The 19,130-nt window shown below is 42.7% G+C and overlaps 1 protein-coding gene and 1 long non-coding RNA gene across 4 annotated transcripts in view; one reads left to right on the top strand and one right to left on the bottom strand.

The window, feature by feature from the left end:
* Positions 1 to 6,127: 6,127 nt before the first annotated feature.
* LOC147601021 (uncharacterized) lies at positions 6,128 to 11,301 on the bottom strand. 2 transcript variants are annotated; one of them, XR_015258492.1, is made up of 3 exons: positions 8,862 to 11,294; positions 7,299 to 7,422; positions 6,128 to 6,616 (listed from the first exon to the last, which is right to left on the bottom strand). It is a non-coding gene; the product is annotated as an uncharacterized LOC147601021 (long non-coding RNA). The 2 variants fall into 2 exon arrangements; XR_015258491.1 differs by having other exon boundaries at positions 6,128 to 7,422; positions 8,862 to 11,301.
* A 214-nt stretch (positions 11,302 to 11,515) lies between these two features.
* KIAA0232 (KIAA0232 ortholog) overlaps positions 11,516 to 19,130 on the top strand; it is a 70,363-nt gene continuing 62,748 nt past the window's right edge. For both annotated transcript variants that reach the window (XM_086747373.1, XM_086747374.1), the window contains exon 1: positions 11,516 to 11,668. The gene's annotated coding sequence lies outside the window, so the exon portion shown is untranslated. The remainder of the gene's footprint in view (positions 11,669 to 19,130) is intronic.

Here is a 19,130-nt window from a genome sequence, read left to right on the forward strand (position 1 = left end):
CAATCTTACTAAGCTGTTTGCCAAGATGCATGTCATGAAATACAGGAATAACTTTTTTTTTAATCAATTGTCTTTTGGATATCATCCCAGCATTTTCTGGCCATTCCAAATTGTGTTTGCTGTAGAGATGGGTTTGAACTAATTCTCCAAATTCAGTGACTTCTCGGTTCAAGGAAGTCCAGAGGCAGGCTCTGATGTACTCCCTTCTCACAAATTTCCTGCCTGCGTCCCTTAGTCTTGTCCCGTGCTGTTATCTGAAAACCCTATGCAAATCATAAATGCTTTTTAAAAAGCTGTAATTTGGCCCAGACTTACATGAAAATGATACTGTAAACATGTATCTATGGATGACAAGAGTAGACTAGGATCTCAGCAGGCTGGGTTCTTCCTGTTCAATTGTAAATTGTATATCTTTCTGGCCCTAATTTAGGAAACCACTTTAACCTGTGATTAAATCCTAGTGAAATCAAGGAGGCATCAGCACACATTGAAGGCTTAGCCTACACAGCGTTTAAAAGAGCAGCCTAACAATATGCATCCCTGAAGGAATACTTATCATGGTAAACCAGTATTTCCCTGTGACTGGGACACAGTCTCCAGGCAATCCGCCAAAACAGAACTAAGTGATCATGAGATGCTGAAAAATTTATTAAACAGCACTGACACAACTTCAATATTCAACTTTTGTGAAGTCTGACGTAGTGAGTTTGGTAGCTCCACCCTTTCCATACCCTGCAGGTGACTCTTGGCATTATCTCAGCGCTGCACAACCCACACTCCCTTATCATTCACCTTCAAGAATTCAGTCAATCTCTTGAAACATGCATGGAAATGATGTACACTTGTACTGAGAAATGCAGAGACGTACCATTCAGCACTCCTATCTGAAAAAAACAGTATAATTTCTAGACATGAATATATATATAAGCATATACATGTACATTTATGGATTGCTGCCTCTACTTTTATGGACCTGTGCAACTGCAACATCAGTATCTTCTTTTTCCCAGGGGAGTAAGGGATTTGTGTATATTAACCAGGTAAACATAGATCGCTCTCTCTATAGTGTCTTCTCTGACATTTTGCTAAACGGAAAAATCAGCTGCATCTTTGTTAGTCCATGCTTTCTAGAACTCCATAATGAACCATTGGCGGGCTGAAGGTGGGAAATTATTAGAACCTTATATATATGCTATGCCCTGTGGAAGGGTGGCAGAGCTTGTATGGTCCTTCCCCAGAGCCCTTCCAGGCAACGGGGCTTACAGGTTATGTTCCCTTATGGAAAACTAAATGTACCCTGTATTTTTCGCCTGATGCTTTATCTTCAGAAGTAGGTCTTCCAATGCAATATAAATATTCTGCTGTGACTTCTTGTGTGCTCCCTTATATTGTAGTGTACAAACGGCTTTTTTGATTATCTGATATCACATGGAAAAGGGACTAAAAGTGAAAGAAACACCCCTTATGCAAGACGAAAGGAGTATTCATAGTTGTATGTGGTAAAACTTTCCCAAAGAGATAACTTAAATTGTGAAGATTCTTTCTTTCATTGGCATTACGTTAATCTCTTACCAAGATATTTAGCCACTGCAAACAGTAACTGATATTGTCTGCTAACACGATACACTACTGTGGGTGTTGTGCAAGCCAAATACAGCCCACAGGACAATTCCTCTCGTACCATTATTACCATCTCGTACAATCTTGGAGGGGAGATGAAAGGAAATGACTAATTCAGGAGGTGCATGAATCTCAGCAGAAGTCGCTGCTTCCACACGAAGGAGCGGTTTGCCATTGCTTGGCAAGCAAAGACTGGCATGTTTTTCCAGCAGCCATTCCGGGGTTAAAAAACGGGAGAATGCAGGTGCGTGAACCTCTGATAAACCTTCCGAGCTCCTTCTGATGACGGGTTGCTGCTGCAATAATATTATCACAGGAGCCTGTCTGTAGAGAGGTCTGCCACTGTTGTGAGTGCAAACGTGTTGGCACAACCTCTCTCTTCAGCCCTGGGAAGGCTGAGAGCCTGGTGAGGCCAGTGGAAAGATGGAGGTTCTACTCAGCAGAGCAGCACCATACTGTCCACTATGCCTACCATGATGTACCCCCCTCAGGCGATAAGTCATGTCAACCTCCCCAACTGCCATAATGTTTCCATTGCAATTATATCTATGGATCTATTCATTCTGATGTTTTATCTTGCAGGTTTTAAATATGATGTATTAGAACATGGTGCACTGTAATCCAAATGCAATCAAGCAAGTAACTGTAAAGGCAAAATTAGGATACAGAGAACAATGTATTTCAAATTAAGTGGGAACAAGATTACTTGTTAGCTGAAAATAATGAGCACCTTCAGTGCCTTATGTGCATGCAAATGATAGGTGTGCCAATGGAATGTAATACCAGCTGACATTACAGAACTTGCCACCATGGAAAATAAGAGTAGGGCACTGGAGAACCTAATCATTACAGAATTAAAAGAAAATCCCCCAAAAAGCAACATCACAAACAAAGAAGTATGCTGACGTAACCTGTCACCGCACAGACTCAAAAGAGGGCTGCCCCCGGTGAGGTGTGCCTCCGGTGAAGCCCTAAAATGGGATAGTGACCTAGAAAAAGGTAGGCGGTTAAGCTGTTTTCTGCATCTATGTATAAAACAAACAACAAAAAATCATGGAAGCTTGTTATCATCTCATGTAGCTATAGAAAGCAGAACAGTTGATGCAAACAATCACACATCCAAAATATGAGACCAATCACAGGAAAATGTGAGCACTTGTCATTGGCTTTGGATGAGACCACTAACACCAGCGAAACCAGGCGGTTATTATATTTCAGCTGAGTTATTGTCAAGATTTTCTTTGTAAAATAAATGGGGCAGCACTTTTAATGTACATTGGAAATACTTCTTTCTACCACTAGCTCGTGTAACGGTTTTCAAAACTCCTTGTTACAAATAATGACAAGTAGTGACTGTCTAGAAAAGCCAGTTAATGAGAAGCTGCAGCCGAATGCCTCCCTTTCACTGCACAATACATTACCAGACGGTGGTAAGTCTACGAAACATGGAACATGAAGACTAATATCATATATATGGTTAACTTCACTCACTGAAGAAATACTGCACAGACGCACAGAAAATGTATCAAATATCTTAAGGAGCTGAATCCAAACGATGGGAATTTACTCCCTCATTCTGACTGTAAGGAGGGAAGTTGCCTTCCTTGCTTTTCCAAAAGTGCACATCTTGAAGATGAGAGAGCAAATAACAGACAGTTAACAGTTTTAAGAGCCTATCTCTGCTCATTGGTCTTCCTACCAGCTTTGTAATAGCTCCGGTCTGCATGGTGCCTAAAATCCGAAAGAGCTATTCAGGTCATCTATTATCCATGGAAAAGCTTAAAATTTACTAGATTTTCCATGTCCAACTGCAACATTTTCTACAAAGACCCCCCCACATACTTAAAAGTATCCTAAACTGAACTCTTAAAGCTGCAATTGAGAAAGAAGTGCCTAAACTCATCCCCAAAGAGCCTATTCCCACACCTAGCATCCATGAATAGCACTGAATTTAGCTCAAAATCCATTTAGTACTCCCAGCTGACACTAGCACTCTTATCCTGCCTGTGGAGACAGCTCTTCCAGAAGACTGCTCTAACCAGCAGTCTAGAGAATAGCTTAGGATGAGGTCCATATCCTCCCTCCTCTGAACTCTCAGTAACTCGCTCATGAGATAATGGCAGTATTTACCAGTTGGGTAAACTGTATACTTATAAATGGAAATGGAGTTTGAATTTGAAGGCTTTTAGACTTTTCATTTCAAAGGAGTATCTTCAGCAACAAGATATAGGGAGTTTGGGTCTGGTTTTATATTCTTTTTGGTTTTGCCCTTCCTTTCTGAGCAATAATGTAGTTGCAACACGAGGGATGGAGAATGGCCTGTATCCTAGGGCACTCTACCATTTGCTTATTCCCTTGGAAAATCAGGATCAGTGGGTTCAGCTTATTCAAGACTGAAAAGGTCCTAGAAGAAACATTTCCATCTTCCAAGAAAAATGCACAAATCAACAGATTACTGTGCACAGGGCTGCCACAGCTACGTCCCCACTGGCACCTGCCTGCTCTGAAGACACAAAACAGTATTTTGAACTCTGAAGTTAAGTTTACAGTGGCAGATAAACCAAGATCAGGGTAAGAACTTGAAGACAGGACTACATAGTACTTTACTGCTAGCACAGTTGGCCAATAACAAGTGCCTAGCATCATTTGGAGACAGCACATGCCAAGAACCATCCCCAACAGTAACCCTGGGTGCAGCCACACTGGTTTTGGGGAGCGAGGAGAGAAGAAAGTGCAGTCCTGTGTATGGGAACTGGGAGCCCCTCACAGCCCCCAGTTACTGTAAAAATGTCCCGGTGTCCAGAGTTATTTCTGGCAAAGGCAAACCTTCTGACAGTTTTTGCAGATGGTTTTTGATACCTTTTTCCACTGATGAGCTCTAAGTACTTCTCCATTTCAGCATTTCATTCCTCCATTTCATCCTGGATCAGCAGTCGGGGCTGAGAAGCCGGTGCCTCATACAGGTGCCCTGAATCCCTTTTTACAGGGGCTCACAGTTTTTCATGGACTGTGGAAGAAATATTGCCATAATATTTTTTAGCACAGCAATACTTCAATTCCAGATACGGAAATCAATTTTCTGCTCAACAGTGAAACATGGAGTTTTCAGCTTGTTTCTTAAGGATTTAATTTGCTACCTGAAAAACTTTGCAATGTAGTACTGTTCAATGTACAGAAGCACATGCGTCTGTGAAAGTATGCTCCCAGGAATAAAAATCTGAAAATCAAGATATTGCAACAAGCCAGAAAGCAATGCCCTTGGCTGCCAATTCTTATGCATCACTGTGAATATTGACATGGACATCTAGGAAGAGAATATTCGTTCTGAGAAAGAAACTGTTCTTTTATTTAACGATACTGCATTCATTTTACCCCTCTAACAAATAAAGTCCAAGCAATCCATCTCATAGGATTATACTCCCATCTGTGATCTGTAGTTGTGACCCAAACTTGGCGTCTAATATTCTCCTCCGATATACCATCACTGCATTAGTTTGGTCTTTAGTGCCTCCTCCTTGTGTCACCTGATCACCGTAGGTTTGTGATTTAGCTCTATCTGGGCCTATAACCAGCCCCAGAGAAAAACAAAATGTTGCTTTCTTAGGGGAAATGACTTCTGTCTTTCCCACACCTGGAAAAGCCAGCTGGGTCTAGACATTTAACCATTCCTTTATTTCATGACCTCTTCAACTGCTGAAATATGTGGGGTTTTTAAGATCAAGATAGCAGTTTTCATGCAGCCAGGTCAAACTATGCCTGGTTTTTTTCTGTCTCTTGGGAGTACCAAACTCAAAAGACACACCAGCTTCAACACAAAATCTCAATGAAACTAGAAAACAAGTAGTTTTTGTCTCAACAGAGATAGCTTTCTTGATAGAAAACACCTTTACAATATATATACACAAACTGGCCTTGGAAAGTCAGATACTTCTGCTCTCAAGTTCCAGTGAGTAAGCCTTCAAATGAGCATCTAAATACTATTCAGTTAGAACTACAAGCCAAAATACCATGAAAGATACTTCAGAGAGCATATCAGTGTAGCTGCAAAGTATTGGAATATTAGCTACCTCTTGACAGAAAAATATCCTTTCCTTCTCTCGTGCTGCTCAATCTTTTATCTTTCAGGCTGACAGCCCTGTAGTCAATCACACAAGCTAGAAATCTCTCCTCAGTGCAGTTAAAAGGTCTGGAAATGTGAGTACTAGATCTCAGCATGTATTTTGAAACATTTTTTTTCTAAGATGAAAATGGTAGTATTTTTGTTGAGATTCAATACCCTTTTCAAATGCTGCTTCTGGCAAATCTGACTTTTTTTCCTATTCTGTATGAACTTTTTATAATGGCTGCTGGTATTAATCAGCCACTCTTCATCGTTCTTCGATATCTCTGGAATTACTTATTTTTAATGGCAGCAGTTCCTAGGTTATCAGTTCTATCAGAAAGCAGTAATGACCATTCTCCCTTCTACTCCCACACAGATGAAACAATTAATTCACACACTAAAAAATACACTGGATAAACTTAAGTCTATTACCGCCTACAAGTCATGAATACAGATTCACTTACATGCCACAATTTTCAAAACATGTATTTCTTTTCTTTTTTTAAGCATCTGAACACACGCACTACTTTTGCTTTGCAGTTTTTACCATGGGATCAGATAAGAAAGCTTTTTTGATCAGTCAAAACATAATGCCAAAGTGTCAGGACAATAAGCCATTAATACACAAAGGATCTTTTCTTTTACTAGGGTCTGCAACAGACTATCATGTTAAGAAAATGCTGATGCGTTGGATTAAAAGAATACCTTTAACACAATTACTTTAAGAACTTGATACATTTCCATGTGTTTCTGTCACTTTTCATTTCATATAAATCATTAATAAAGATGGAATGACTCTTTTAGTATATTCATTCCAAAATCTGTGGCCAGCTCATCAGCTAGTATAAGGTGATCCATTCTGTTTTCAGCGTTTTCACTGACTGAGAATATAGCCTGAAAAAAAAAAAGTTTGGTGGAATTAGTGTGGAACAATAATTGTATTTTGGACGAGTAAGGCGAGGATTGGATGCTGATGCTGCAGGCTACTCAAGGATGGTTAATTGTATTCATGAACTATTTGTAAGACAGCAAGCTGCCAAAACCTCAGACATTTCCAACATGGTAATTCTGGAATGCTGTAGTAAATAGGAAAAAACAGATGTCATAATGTATTTCATCTAGTTTAAAACTTAACATGTAATTAACTTAATGGCTTGACAATAGCTGATGTAGAAACAAATATAATGAAATTAAATTAGTATCTCATTACGACAGCAAGTTCTTCTACAAATGCATTACCAAAAAAAAATTGGATTTTGAGACATTGGTATATTTTATGGTGACTAACTGTCCTTAAAATGCAATCACATGTAGTACTTGCTTTGTATTTCATCACTTGTGGAAATTATTTCATTTTTAAACCACTGTATTTTCTGTAGTCTTTTCATTACACCACTAGTGAAAGCTGTTCCTTGGTTTATTGTTTCAAATGCTATATCTAGGTACTTGGACTTCTGCATTCATTATGTAGCATAAAGCTTTCTTTTTCTTTATCTTTTGTACTGCATGGCTGTTTGTCCAAAGCGGTGTAGGCAATTATCGTGGTTCTTTCAAATCTTCTTTGAATATTTCTTACAGTAGACTTCAGGTGGTCTGTTTTATGCACACAGCAGCATGTTGAGACAGAGCGCTGTTCAGGTATTATTTTGAACTTTCCAAAGGTTTCTCAAGGTATTATTAGGGTTTCCCAATTGTTCGTGCTGCAGGATGAAAAAGGGCAAGAGTATACTCAAGCAGAATAATAAAAATAGAGTCCCAAAGAAATACCAACACCAAGCCCAGACATTCTTGTTACAGAACAGCACTGCCTGACCTGCAATTTCTGTGAGTTTCCCATATGCAGCTCGTGTTCAAAGAGAGCAAAAATACATTTCGAGGTTATAGTCATATAGTCGTTTTAAAGAGAAAATAACTTTACTTTGAATTACGTAATTGATTTTTCAAGTGACTCAGATCTTCCAGACTCACCATGCTAGCACATTCCCATTAAAGATATTGAAACCTGTGAGAGAGAAGTCTGAAGGGAAAAAGGTTGAACTATGCCCTAATGCAGATCCTACTAAAATCTAATGTTACTTTCCATTCACTGTGGTGGATGACATCCTTGACGCTGACAACAAAGTGGCCCTCTGATGCTGTGGGTATCTACAGCTCGCTTTTTCACTGTGCAGGGATATTATTAGGAAAGAGGGATCAGTAAAAAGGAATCTGAAACCTTATCTAGGGCTGAGGAATGCCTTTTAAATGTGTCATTTGAACCTAGTTATTACTTCTGGGAGGTGTGAACATTTTGCCTGAGTCTTTGCTCAAAACCCAAAATGGACTGAGAAAAGTAGTAAAAAAGTTATGCAAGCTTTGATTCAATTGAGCAAAGTAGTTTCAAAGAGATAACGGTATACTTCTGAAGCTGTACATGAAGATATCCAACAAAATGCATCGTATCTGTTGGATGTTCCTTGTTTCAGCTTACATTAAGGTCCATCCATTTTCTGGATTTTAAAAATATCTATTAATTTATGTATATATTTAGATTCTGCACACTTAGATGATATTTTTTGTTCTTAAACTACATTTATTCACTCATGAATGTTGCTCTATCTCAATTTCTAAAATGCTGAATGGGCAGATTGCTTCTATCAAGCATTTCATGTGAACAGTTTATGACGTGTGAACAATAGAGGACTGTCTAACGATTCGTTATCATGACTTTCAAAGTTAACTGATACAGAACCCCTGCTCAGGGAAAATCAGGTTTTTTTATCGCACCTCGCAGGAAATTTTAGGGAATATTGTAAACTGATCAGTTTTAAGGAAGCAAGATGGATGGCTGACAGTAAAATGCTTATAAGCCGTGGCTATGTAATACTGAACTGCTGTGCAATTTCTTCTTCAGTATGTTCCTTAATAGGAAAAAAATATTATATTATTAAATTGATAGATGTTTTAGAAATGTATTGGAGACCCCTGTTCCAGCAGGGGTCAGAATGAAAAAGGGAAACCCTCATGCTTGCAGAGGCTGACAGCTACAAGCACAAATCCAACAGCCACTCAGATGTGGTTTAGCATTCTTTTCAACACAGATCAGATCATTTAGCCTTGATTTTCCAAACAAGTGCTGTCACCTACAACGCACACCCACCTAGTTGTTCTTGCTGTGTGTAGGTTGTCACACCGGGGCAACAGAGTTCCCATAGAGAACTTCCACCTTTGCTAGCAGTTCAGAAAGGAACAGCCTCTGATCAGAGTTAGCATGCTCTATCCCAATGGCTTTTTGGAGGAAAAATTCATTAGCTGCTTCGCATGCCAAGGGACCAGCTGTCTTTCAGCACATGGAGCGGCTCTGATTGACCAGGAGGACAAGTGGGAAATAAGCTCACAGCAGCGCCAGCACAGCATATGGTCATGTACCAGCTGTTTCTGAAATGCTTGCCAAACAGAGACCAGAACTGGGTTGGCTGTTAGGAAAATAAAACCCAACAAAAACCAACAAGCAAACAAAAAATTCTGCTGTCGGGATTCTTGAAATCTGACCACAAAACCAGAACCGTCAATTTGAAGTGTCACACAGCAACTACACGAATATTCAGAATCATCTGTCATTGGCTTGCATGCTCTGACTTGCTTCATTCAGAGAACACCAATGTTCTGGGCATCTTTCCCTTCTACAGAGCATTCAGAGAAAAAAAAAATATAGAAAAGGTGAAATAAGGTAAGCAGATTTGTATTAGTGATATACATTACTAATAGATTGAAAATACCTTGAAAGACTGAATGGAGATTGATTTAAATTGGTGCCAACTGTTGTTACAGACAAATCCCAGGTACCCATATTTCTACCTTGAAAAGGGGAATTCAGATTCTGAGCTCATGAACAAAAGGAGATTTGATTGCGATTGACGTGAGTCGTATTACAGTGTCGGTGAAAGGCTTCTGATAAACCCGTGGAATGACTCAGCAAAAAACAGTCAGCAGGATTTTTTCCCCAAAGCTTTTCAGTTTCAGTTTTTCATAACAAGAAAATAACTTAAACAGTAATTAAATAGTTCAGAGAAAGACGCTGTCCTTCTATCACGGGATTTAAAGCACTACTTTCTCTTTAGAGCTCTCCCATAATACTCCTTCAAGGTTTGGAGGAAGCCGAACTGATTAATTGCACGTTCATATGACATCAATTACTGCCTGGGCAGAGTTTAACAGAACGTTGGTAGCTCATGTAGCTACACAATCCCGCATATTTCACTTTAAAAGCTTAGACTTTTTGGCCAGTCTGAATCAAATTTATGACTGAATCAGGGATGCCCAAAAAAGGTGAATCCTAGCTGAAAAAAAAAAACACAAACAAACAGAAAAATCCATAATCCTGCTCCTGTATCAGGAAATGAGTATATAGGCTGGGAGGCAGTGGTTACTCTCTCGGCTTGCGTTCATGCTTCTTACGAGATATATTTTTATATACGGGCTTAACTTGTTGAAAGGCCTAAACAGGACTACATCCTGTGGGGCGGAGGGGGATCATCTTTTTAAAGATGAGCTTGGTTCCAGTGACTGAAGACGTCGTTTGCACAAAAGAGACAGTGTTAGCCAACGTAGATGACATACTGCATCTTGGAACTCTAGGAGCCACACATTTCACACTGAATAAAAGGAAGAAAACCCTTAGGATTACGCACAGGCAGAAGACGTGACTTTGACATCTTACATAATACTGACTTTCCTTAGACTCGTATGCGTTCATGTATTTGAGAAATGTGAGGTGTTAGTAGTGCATGTTATTATTTTCCCAATTAAGAAGCTTAATTAGTACTTTGGTGTGTCATCTTTGTCATATTTTCAGTCTTACAGTGGCCCATTTTCATCCATCTACTATGCTAAAAATGTTGCGCTTTCATTACGCTACGGTTGTGTAAACAGTTCCGATTAAGCTGGCATTTAATCAATTGGTATAAAATTTCCCGGCTCTCGAGGAGCTCATCTACTAAACCCGACTCTCAATGGCATCAGTCTCCTAAAAGACGACTTTCTTCCCAGACAGGCTTTCATTTAGCAGCCAAGTAAACTTTATTTGCTAACCTTGCCCTCAGAGTCGTTAAGGATTTCAAAAGGACCTCACATTACGAACACCGCCACACTCCATCATTATCCCCCGTTTCCTCCCTCGCATTCCCGCCCCGGCCCTGGGTGTTTCCCTCCCCGCCGCGCACCCGGCCGTCCCGAGGGGGCGAGGCCGGCTCCCGCCGGCAGCTCCCCAAGCCGAGCCCGTCCCGGCCGAGCCGAGGGGTTGCCGCCGGCCTCCCGCCCGGCCCGAGGCACAAGGCACGGCGCCGCGGCCCCCGCAGCCGCTTTCCCCGCCCGCCGGCCGGTAACTTTCAAACGCCTCGCCCGCCCATTTTCTCCTCAGGCGCCCGGCGGACGGGGCAAAGTGATACTTCCCCTCCTCGTCTTCCTCCTCCTCCTCCCCCGCCCGCCCTTCCTGCGCGGCGGCCCGCCATGGCGCCGCCTCGCTGGCGCCCGGGCACTACGGGACGGGGACGGGAAGGGCCCGGTCCCCACGCAGTTCGCCCGCCGGGGCGGAGGAGAGCTCGGCGTGCCCCTCTCTGCCCGGTTGGGCGGGCACGGGCACCCTTGCACAGCCCCACAGCCCCTGCCGCGCTCCCGGGCGGCGGGATCCGGGCCGCCCTTTGGGCGGAAGGATACGGGGAGGAGCCTGCGGCGCGGTCCGCCGGGGCGCTGAGTCCTGTTGCCGGGTGACGGAGCGGCCGGCCCCCCCCATCCCTCCCCGTGGCGCTGGGAGCCGCTGCCGCCGCCGCCGGTTTACGTAACGCCTCCCAGGGCAGGTCCCGGCTCCGTCCCGCCCGCCTGACTCGGGGACGGCAGCAGCGGGACGGAGTCCGCCGCCTCCTCCGGCTGCCAGAGGCCCCAGGGCCCCGCTCTGCGCCGCCACGGCAGGTAAATACCCGCCGGGGGCGCGGGGAGCTGAGGGAGGGGCAGGGCTGGAGGGAGGGCGGCAGCCGTCCTCCCCGTGGTAACGGGAGGACGGAGCCGGCGGGCGACCCCCCCGTCTCTCCCCTCTTTCACTGAGGGTCGGGTGGGCTCGACCCCTGGGGCGTGCCGGGCCGGCAGCTCGGGGCTCGGCCGAGGAGGCCCGCGCCGGCCCGGTCTTCCCTCCCTTCTCCGCTAACAGCCCGGGAAGAGGAGGAGTTGCGGGGCCGGGCCTGGCCGGCCCTGGGAGGACGGTTTCCCGGGACGGCGCGTCCCGCTTCTCGGCTGCGCCCGCCGCAGCGCGGCGGGAGCGGGCCGGGGGGAGAGGGGAGGAAGCGCGGCGACGGGAGGAGAGGGGCCAGGGAGAGGGTGACCGGGAGCGCGAGGGGCCGGACGGGGGGGCTGGCTGCAGGCCGGAGGGCTCGGGGGCGGGGCCGGGGGCCCGGCCGGGGTGCCCCGGTCCGAGCGCCTGCCTGGGGGCTGAGCTCTCCCCGGGCCCCCTCCTTCCTCCCGCGTTTCTCCATCCTGGCCCGGCCCCTGGGGTTCCAGCCTCAGGTGAGAGGCTTGCGCCGGGGGTCGGGCGGGAGCCGGGGCTCCCGTGCCTTCGGGCCCCGTCACGCCCGGGGGATGAGGAGGGAGAGGAAGGCGGCACCCAGCACCCACTCGTCGTGCGTGCCGGCCTGCGCCGATGTCACCCGGCGCAGTGGACGGGGAATCCGGAGGATGCGGTGCTTGGGGTCAGGGTAGAGCGAGCCTGGGCCGGGCAGCCCCTTCCCGGCCCTGCCCCACCGTCAGGTTAAAGTGATGGGGGTTTTCCGCAGCCCCCCGCGCGCCCGCCGGGCCTGGCTGGTGAGCGGGTATGGCTCGCGCCGTGACCTTTCATCCTGCGCGTAATTGTACAAAGCGCAGGCAGCGGCCGCTGGCCGGCTGGGAGGAGCCGGCAGCCGGGTCTGGAAGCCTCGGGCTGCGGTAGCGCTGGCTGTGGCGTTACAGGGCTGCCCTGGTGGGACTCGCTCCCCTCCTCTTTTTCCTTTTTTTTTTTTTTTTTTTTTTTTTTTTTTTTTTTTTCCCCCGACAGCATTGTCCTTTCCGGGCCTATTGAAGGCAAAAGGCGGATGGGGAGGCTGGGGCCGCTGCTGTTGCGGGAGGAGGAGCTGGGCTGACGGGAGACTGACGGGAGCCGCGTCCTATGGCGGCGCGGAGCTGCGCGCCGGCTGGGCGGGCCCAGCAGGGCCGCAGCCTCTCGGAGGCAGCGCGGGGGGGGGGGTTGGGGGACACACAAGGTTTGGCGAAGGTTACAGCTGAATGCAGAAGTCACACAGACTGACACTTCGCTCCGGCAAACTCCTTTCCATCTTCTCCTCGTGCCGTCTCGGTTAAAAAGTGTACATTTATTAAGCCGTGCTGTTGAAACTTTGAGAAAAGTGAAAGTGCGGGGCTTTTTTTTCTGTTTTGTCTTTAATTGCTCATTGCAGTACCTGATACTGATCTGAAGGGTGAAAGTAGTACGATTTGCTTGTCCTTTCAAAGAAAAGACATTCCTATATTCCTTTATTTTCTGTATATAAGTAATTTGAGTTGTATTTTATAGGCCCGGGATCAGAGGACACTGGTATAGGTGGTGGATTCTCCTCACGCAAACCGTTTTAAACCTTTAGGGTTCTACCCTTCAGCTGCACACTGTATATTAGTTCTGTGTTCCTGGGATGGGAATTGCAGATGAAATTTGGTTTCCTAGCTGTCAAAAGTGAGCTCGTGATGATTCAGTAGATAATTGTGTAAAACAAACTACTTCACTGCAGTGCTTAAACCCCAAGTATTGCAGGCTTCTTGTGATCCACGGGAGTGTGAAATTGACATTTTTCTTTATTGTTTAAGACAAAAATATGCCTTATAAAAGTAAATGACATGGAACTTGATTGTTACTTGACATGTAGCTGTACAGATTTTATTTTGTACTAATCCTCCATCTGCTATGTCTTGTCAGTATGGATATGCTAAAATGGTAGTGTACAAGCCCTCCCTTCCAGTCAATAACGCATATCTTATAGGTATCAACACCTTATATTTTGATCATTGAGATATGAGAGGGGATGCAGGTAACTTGAATAAAATGGGTAGCACGCTATATATTGATAATGTTCTTCATTTTCAAGGACTAAGAATTATAGGGGAAATCCTGATTTGTATACTCCAATGAAAGCATCAGCGGTTCGTATCCCCGCCATATTCTGCTTAGCAGATATTCCCACATGTACAGTCACAGAACTTTATCAGTTCATTTGTTTTGTGCAGCGTGGGGGTAGTGATTCTTGGAGACCACAGGTTCTGCAAATTTGGAGTGGATGCATGATTTTGTAGCTTTTCTGCTCATCAGCAGCAAATCGGAAGGAAAGGAAGGAGCAAACAGATTTATATGTGATCCAAGAGGAAAAATTGGAAGACTTGAACATCTTATCTTAATATGCTGATTTCATAGCCTGTGTTCCCTGCTGCTGTTGTTGTTAATGCTATTTGTTATTCTTCCAAGTAAGAGAAATTCCATAGGGGTAAAATGATGTCAGCATTTTCCTTTGCTTGTTTGCTGTGCATTCTAGCAGGAATAGGGACAGAAGAAGATCTAGATACTGCTCATAACTTCGTTATTTGGCCTTCTTGAGCATCTTGTTTCTAGGTGAACAGGGGGAATGACGCAGACCAAGAGATTGGTTTTATACTTAGTACAGGTGAATTTTATGTGGAATTTTATTGTTTTTAGACATAGTGCTATAGAGTCAGACTTTCTATCTACTTAGATAGAATCCTAGCAAAATCGTCTAGCAATTTGCTTCTTTAGGCTTTGCATAAAGAAGCATACAAAATTCATAATGATGGATGTTGAAAGTAGGCTGTGTTAAATATTTCCTTTAAAGCCATCTAAATTTTAATGTGTTCAAAATAAGAAATTTCAGCTTTTTTTTTTTTAATCTGGAGTTTTCTGTAGTTTGTTGAGAGTAAAAGATCCTTATTGTTATTCCATTGCAGCTTATTTTTCTTAAGACGTGGATTTATAACATAGGTTTTATACGTGTCTGATGCACTGATAATGTGAAGGCCCTAAATTCATGTAATGGTAGTAACAACTGATAGCTAATAACTAAAAATAATGACTTTTTACTATAATAGGATGAGTAACAATGTCTGGTAAAGCACAATGCAATGAAGACAGCAAGACTTAGAATTCCTGTAGGCGAAGAGAGGCAGCAGGAACTATTCTAGTTAATCTGTACTGCTAGTGGGGCTTGGAATACAAATGATCTTCTAGAAGCTATTTAATATGCTCTGTTTATTAGGATAGTTTCTTCTGTCTTGTGGAACAGAGATTGAAATCCTCCGTTTTAGTCCAAGAACAGTGACAGGCTAGTTAGGTAATTTGTAAATGTAATTATGGAAACGAGTTGTTGTGTTGTGTTCATCCCCACCAACCCCGCCCCAAGAATTTTTTCCGAGTAAAGTCAGTTTCATGATACAAAATAAAAATGTTCAACTGAATATTTGAATGCTTGCTTGCATTTCAGTATACAGACAAAGAGAAAATTGGCTGATAGGAGGGAAACATGTTTTTTCTACCAGAGTTTTCTAGGCAGAAATACTAGGTAACTGCAGGATTGTCAGAGTGTTTTAGTAGAAAAAGATCTAGATGAGCTAGTTACAATATTTTTACTAAAAAGCATTTTGTTCTACTTTCCCCAAAATTGGTTGGCTGCATTTATAATGGATGCTGAGGCATTTATTGTGTTTGTTGGGCCACGGAGGTGATTGGGGGGTGGGGGAAAAGGTTGAGTAGTTTAAAAATTCAATACAAAGATTATTCTTTCACAGGCTTCTTACTAGAAGTTGTTTCTGTAGCTTTATTGGAAGCTACTAAATATTTTAATTTTTTTAATCTGCTATTTCCTTTATAATTTCACATTCAGGTGTTTGGATTTACTTACGCAGGACTGTTCATTGATTATTTCTGCGTCATCTAGATTCTGTTAATAACTTTTCTGTACATCCACTTTCTTATCTGTCTTTCTAAGAGATGTATTTCTAAGGCAGTAGTGTGGAAATTTCAATTAGAAAGGATTTAAATTCATGTTCACTGTTGTGATATTATATGTAATAGATAAATTTCACCCTTTGTGCGTAGTCTGTATATAATTTTGGGGAATGTTTAAATTTCTCCTTTTTTTATTGTGTTGAGGAGGACGTTTCAAATATGCAGTCCATGCTAATTTTACTTTTGCCTGTAACTTTCTAGGCCTTACTCTAGAATGGATTGTGTATGAAAACTTATACTCTGCAAAAAACCTGTTAATAAGTAAAAATAAGTTGTAAAAGGGATGAAATCGGAAGTTTTGTGATCTTCTTGTAACTTTAGAAAATCTTCCCCTAGTTACTATTGAATTTGTATAAGGAAGAAGGTCTGCTGGATAGAACGCTGGCCTAGGATTGAGAAGACCTGCAGTGTTCTATCAGCTTTGCCACTGAGTGAATTCAAGCAAATTGTTTCATCTTAATGAAAATGCCTGTGTGGAAAGGAGGAGCTGTTATGCCTTTTATATGTTATTAAATTGTGTGAGTGTGGGTTTTCTGTTGTTTTTATGGTTTGGTTGGATGAACTAGCTTGGTTATAGAAGAATTCTGAAGGGAGCCATAGTTGCATTGCAGAAGAGGTTTTGCATATGTAGACCGTGGAAGGAAGTACAGAGAGAGAGAGGTAAGAGCGTAAGAGACTAGGGGTAGCTGAAGGCCAGAAAAAATAAAGCCAGTTTTCATAAGGTTGTGTAGTTTTAACATCAGAACAGCAGAGTTGGGTTGCAAGATACACTTTGCAAGGTTAATCCAGGTAGTGTTAGCTTAGTCAGGACTTAGATTGAGATAATCTTCAACAGTGAAGTGTGAAAACATGCTAAAACATATAAGAGTGATTAAGGAAATTATTTTAGTCATTTAGCATGTGTCATATGTGGTTTTTAAGAAAATGAAGTGTTTTATGAGCCTAAAGAAAAAAAGGCTGCTTGAAGCATCACTAATGAAGAAATCAGTAATGCGTATTGCTGCCATTGGATGAGCAATTAATTCCCGCTAAATCCTTGTGGTGCTGTAATCTATTATTACAAACTTGAAACAAACTTGAAGACTTTGTAGCTGAGTGGGAGTGCAACATAAAAACACTGCAATGAATTTAGGAGTCTGGAGTATCTTGAAATAAACTGAGCCAGCTTCCAGTGATTTGTCTGGTTGGTAACTTCTGAAATTTCAGGAAAAACTTCTACTGTTTTATGATATTTTAATTCTGCTGGCTGAAGATTTTGAGCTAATGAATGTTACTAATTAGCCAAAGTTTGCTGTTGAGCGACTTTCTATTCTCCTGGTTCTGTCTTCTGGGGTAGAAGTTCATTCTACTCTTATTTGACTGTTGCACCTAACAGTGAAACTAAAATAAATTGCTTACAGGAATTTTTGTTTTATTGAAGTTTTTATAGCTACTTTGCTGGAAGATATGTTGAATTGTGTTGGGTGACACGAGTTTAAAAATGTTTCTGTAAGTCCAGATACTAGTTTAATTTTCATATTTATATAGATAATTTTTTTCACCAGCTTCTCTGAACAGGATGTCTTATCAGCCTGAGAGAAACCTCAGAGTTCCAGTTTTAAGTAACTTTGTTCTTGAGTTGTGAAAGAAATGTCTTGGTTAACAGTACAGTAACTTCCTTGAAGAGAAGTAATATAATGCTGACCTGCTGTTTTTGTAAGAGGTTTTCTGGTGATGTTAGTTTAATATTTTGTATTTTAGAAAAATAAGATTTCCAGCTGTCACTTGAAGTAGCAAACGGCAAATTTATTATTTTAATCATAGAATCACAGAATAGTTTGAGTTGGAAGGGACCTTCAAAGGTCATCTAGACCACCCCCCTGCAGGTAGCAGGGACATCCCCGACTAGATCAGGTTGCTCAGAGCCTCATCCAACCTGGCCTTGAATGTTTCCAGGGATGTGGCTTCCACCATCTCTCTGGGCAACCTGTTCCAGCGTTCTACAACTCGCATTGTAAAAATTTTTTTCCTAATATCCAATCTAAATCTACTTCCCTCTATTTTAAAACCATTACCCCTTGTCCTATCACAACAGGCCCTGCTGAACAGCCTTTCCCCATCTTTCTTGTAGGCCCCCTTGAGGTACTGGAAGACCGCTATCAGGTCTCCCCGGAGCCTCCTCTTCTGCAGGCTGAACAGCCCCAACTCTCTCAGCCTGTCCTCATAGGAAAGGTGCTCCAGCCCTTTTATCACCTTTGTGGCCCTCCTCTGGACCCTCTCCAACTGGTCCATGTCCTTGTTCTGTTGGGGGCTCCAGAACTGGACACTGTACTCCAGGTGGGGTCTCACCAGGGCGGAGTAGAGGGGGAGAATCACCTCCCTCGACCCGCTGGCCACGCTTCTCTTGATGCAGCCCAGGATGCGGTTGGCCTTCTGGGCCGCAAGGGCGCATTGCCTGCTCATGTTAAGCTTCTTGTCCACCAGCACTCCCAAGTCCTTCTCCTCAGGGCTGCTCTCAATCCATTCTCCGCCCAGCCTGTATTTGTGCCTGGGATTGCCATGACCCAGGTGCAGGACCTTGCACTTGGCCTGGTTGAACTTCATGAGGTTGGCACAGGCCTACCTCTCCAGTTGGAGCAATATTAACCTGTCCTACCTGTTCAGTTTGTAAACTTTTTTTTTTTTTTTCCAAAAATAAGCAATAGCATTTTTAAGCAACACATTTAATCATAACAGTGGAGCACTTTATATATATATATATATATATATATATATATATATATATATATATATATATATATATATATATATATATATCACTGGAGTGCCAGCGATATGGCAACAAATATCACCACTGTTTTTATGGAGAAAGAAAAAGAAAAAGTTGTTTTCCTGATGGTTTTACAACATAAACTGAACAAATAATGCCTATGCAAATACACTCAAATGCTAAAATATACGTTCTTTCCTGTGAATTGTTACTCTGTTCAAAATTGCAATCTCCTACTTCTGATCTCAATTTCATGAATATATAGTATTTAATTTACTAACATCCTGGATTAAAAATTACGTGTAGTAGAGATCCAGGAGAAAAGCATTGGAAACAATTTCCTTTACAAGTCTGCCGTATTATCATCTTTGCAGCAAAGATATCTTCTCTGCTCGTCAAGACATAGATTTTGCAAATTAAACTTGTCGGAAACCTTTGGGATTACTGAGCCTCTTGTGGCTGACATATATTGCACATTTTAACACAGTGATTAGTGAAAGTATTGTCTATATATTACTTCCAACTGAATTTATGATAACTTTTTTTTTTTTAAATGAAAAGACTGTATAGTTAGGCAATGGTTATATTTGTTTTTAAAC

The sequence above is a fragment of the Chlamydotis macqueenii genome, chromosome 4 (genome assembly GCF_036417535.1).
Source record: "Chlamydotis macqueenii isolate bChlMac1 chromosome 4, bChlMac1.mat, whole genome shotgun sequence".
NCBI classification, from domain to species: Eukaryota; Metazoa; Chordata; class Aves; order Otidiformes; family Otididae; genus Chlamydotis; species Chlamydotis macqueenii.